Raw genomic sequence first — 3,963 nt, 5'->3', positions numbered from 1 at the left:
GGGGAGGGGGGGTTGTTGCGACTTTCGAGGGTGTTAGTCTAAGGTTCAGGGAGGAGCTTAGGGGTCGGGCGTGATTTTTTCCAAAAATTGATCGGGCTACCCAAATAGGATGGGGAACGACCTAGTGTGGGCCATTGTAGCTTTTTGGGTAGTTTGGGTGGTCAAACGGGCTAAACGGCGTGAACGGTCCTTTTTGGGTAAATATGGTGTTCTATAGCCTACGGTTTTTGGGGAGGGCTCAGGGGCCAGGCGTGATTTTTGCAAAAAATCGACTGGTCTTCCTTAAATAGGCTGGAGAGTGGCCTAGTGTGAGCCATTATAGTTTTTTGGGCGGTTTGGGTGGTAAAATAGGCTAAACGGTGCGAACGGGCCATTTTTTGGCCAAATCTGTGTGCTATATGTCACGCCTCAAATCCTATTGGGGCGGACAGGTACCCATAGCCGTGAAGGCCCGAGAGAACCTACCCATAACTTTGGAATTCACATGCATGCAACTATAATAGGGAAAGGTTTTGCCATCTACGGATATAATGCCTTACTAAAAAAAAATATAAACGACAAGCCCTAAAACTATATACATAATAGACTTGGCTGTTGGGGCCATAACATCTACAAGATAACACACTACCATGCTTAACTTTACATTGGTCTACAAAGCCTCTAGACGATACATAGAACTTAGAGCTACGGTCGGGACAAACCCCCGCCATACTATTAACTTTTATACAATACCAAAAATATATAGAACCGACTCGGAAAGCTCCGAAGCAAACTGGAGCTCACCAATAGCAGATGGATATCCTGGGCTCCTACTGAGGAGGCGTGTTTGCCGAAGCACCTGTTCCTGTATCATGAAATATAGGTCCCCCATAAGGGGAGTCAGTACGAAAATATGTACCGAGTATGCAAGGCATAAAAGTAACAATACAAGATACGAAGGTTCAATAAAAATCTGGAGCAAGTGTAAAAATAGTGCTACAGACCACCTTTACATTTACTTGTGGAATAGGGTACATTACATTTCCTTCTTTTACCTTCTTACTTCATTATCTTTGTAATCCATATTATACGAATGACCAGCTGATCAGTAGTAAATAAAAAATCAGGATCGGCCCATGCTAGGCTTATGCCCCTGAGCTGCCACCTGTAAATAACCATTGGGATCAGCTCATGGTAGGCTTACTCCCCTGAGCTGCCACCCACATATAAAGTATCGAGATTGTTCCATGCTAGGATTATGCCCCTGAGCTGTCACCCATTTTACAGATTTCCATTACTTAGTTTAATTAGCCTTTGAGATTGTTACTTCGGTGGTCATAACATTATGGTACCTTGAAACAATGATCTATCAATAAGAGACATGTAAATAGATAATCAATGCAATAACAATAAAGTAAGAAGTTGTTGGCACGCTAATGAAGTGTTTAGGAGCTAAAAATAATACATGGGTTTTATTTGAGTAACCGGAGAAATTCTGAAATTTACTAGTGAAAATAGACATGTAGGATTGGTAGTAAGCATGTATTGAGGTGTTTTAACTCATTAGAGAGTGGGATCAAGTTCATTAGTAAGATGGGATATCATACGGTGCTATTATGTATCACGTGTTATAGGATAATCTTGGAAGCTTGCTCGATGGAACAAGTATCCGTTTTCATGCCAAGAGCGCAAAATAAAGTATGCCTTACATACCTGGTTGTAAAACTCCAATACCAAACCAACTCGACTCTCCTCCATTTTAGATTACTTATCTATAATGAAATATATGACAAACTAACATTAGCAACCAAACGTCACATATTTGGCTATTTAACTTCACCAAACTGGTGGTTGGGAAGTAAGCCCTTAATTTATCAATAAAGGATTTAACCCTCTTATACTCCAATTACATCCACATACCATACATATTCATATAATATCCCCTGACACAACTTTGGCTTCATTACACCTCCCAACTAAGACATAAAGCGAAATGAGCAATAGACGTACACAATCATTAATTCAGTGGTGTATCACCATATCCATCTTCTATAGTTCAATACAAACTAATCACACCTTTTCCTAATAGTAACCGGGCAGCCCCCAACCCAAACACACAAAACAGTCCGCAACAACACTCCAATCGTCCTTTAATAGCAACAAAATATGTGTAATCCTCCATCAACAAATGTATATGGAAAAAGGACAAAAGTGGATAGCAGCCATACCTTGATTTCCTTGGTAGTTTAGTCCTTAATGTGTATTTCTTCAATAGCTTAATCCCTTCACACATACACCAAAAGAGAAAAGAGAAATCCCTTAATAACTAAGAACAATTGACTATCAAAACTTAAAGAGAGGGCTGCCCGGAAATTAATCTTGAAGAACACATAGTTTCCTTAGTACAAGCTCATGAATTATTCACATGCCTTTAGCTTGGAAGGAAGGTAAATCCCAAGAACCCTTGTGGAACTATAGGTTTACTTCATAGCCAAGAGAGAACAAGAGAGAAAAACCTAGAAAGCTGAAATTCTTGTCTAGGTTGAAATGAGAAAAAATTGCTGATTTCCAATCCATATATAGAAGCTGCTCTTTGACGAATTATTGACTATTTTTGGTCTATATTTTGTCAATTAAATGATGGATATACTTGCCCAATATATTGGGCTTTTGTGGATCCAAAACTATTGGGCTTTTGTTGCCCATTCTACTTCTTTTCTTTCCTTTAACTTGGGCCAAAATTAATTCAAGTAGGTGGTAGTGTATTTGACCCAATAAGTTGGTCAAAGGAAGTCTTAGTAGGTTATTTACATACTTATTTAATTCATAGTTGGGCTAAACTAAAATGAGCCTTTGTAGCTTTGAGTGTTGAGCTTTTTTTTTTTTTTATTTCGTTCTCTTTTACTTAAGTTAGGCCCAAATGAGTACCTTGACATAGGATCAAATCTGGTTCATAACCTTGGGTCCATTAACTTGGTACAAATATCTCAAGTAAGTAATCCACCTACTAGCTTAAGTAAGTCAAGAAAGCACCTTAACAAAATACTCAATTTTTAGTTCTTAACTCTTTAATCTAATTTGAAATTTGTATATACTTGGTCACATTAAACCACATGGGAAGTATTTAGAACTCCATCTACACCATAAAGATATATCAAGTTCCATATAAATAGAACAAGTACACACAAAAATATGGGGTGTTAAACTATAGCCCATGATTTTCGGAAAGGGCTCAGAGGCCGGGCATGATTTTTGCCAAAAATCGACCGGGCTGCCCCAAATAGGCTGGGGAGCGGTCTAGTGTGGCCCATTGTGGTTTTTTGGATGGTTTGCCAAATGGTGCGAACGGACCATTTTTAGGCCAAATCAGTGTGCTATATCCCACGGTTTTCAGGGTGGGCTTGGGGGGAGGGCGTGATTTTAGCCAAAAATTGATCGGGCTGCCCCAAATAGGTTGGGGAATGGCCTAATGTTGGCCATTATGGTTTTTTGGGTGGTCAAATGGGCCAACGGTGCAAATGAGCCATTTTTAGGCCAAATCAGTGTGCTATAGCCCATGATTTTTGGGGTGGTCCTGGGTGACGAGTGTGATTTTGGTCAAAAATTGATCGGGCATCTCCAAACAGGCTGAGAAGTGGCCCAGTGAGGGCCATTATGGTTTTTTTGGGTGGTTTGGGTGGTCAAATGGGCCAAAAGGCGCGAACGGGCCATTTTTGGGCAAAATTAGTGTGCTATAGCCTCTGTTTTTTGGGGTGGTCCCAGGGCCCGGGCGTGATTTTGGCCTAAAATGGATCGGGCTACCCCCAATAGGTTGAGGAGCGGCATAGTGCTGGTCATTATATTTTTTTAGGCGATTTGGGTTGTCAAACGAGCTAAACGACGCTAACGGGTCATTTTTGGGCCAAATCGGTGTGCTATAGCCCACAGTTTTTGGGGTTGGCCTGAGGGCCAAGCGTGATTTTGGCTAAAAATCAACCGGGCTGC

General features: G+C 40.7%; 1 long non-coding RNA gene across 1 annotated transcript; it reads right to left on the bottom strand.

The window, feature by feature from the left end:
• Positions 1-520: 520 nt before the first annotated feature.
• Positions 521-2,265, bottom strand: LOC124894130. The gene is made up of 3 exons (XR_007051023.1): positions 2,208-2,265; positions 1,693-1,751; positions 521-844 (listed from the first exon to the last, which is right to left on the bottom strand). It is a non-coding gene; the product is annotated as an uncharacterized LOC124894130 (long non-coding RNA).
• Between the last annotated feature and the right edge of the window lie 1,698 nt (positions 2,266-3,963).

This window comes from Capsicum annuum, unplaced genomic scaffold, assembly GCF_002878395.1.
Source record: "Capsicum annuum cultivar UCD-10X-F1 unplaced genomic scaffold, UCD10Xv1.1 ctg70312, whole genome shotgun sequence".
Lineage (NCBI taxonomy): Eukaryota > Viridiplantae > Streptophyta > Magnoliopsida > Solanales > Solanaceae > Capsicum > Capsicum annuum.
Note: the sequence above shows the minus strand (reverse complement) of the source record. Positions and strands in the feature narration are given on the sequence as shown.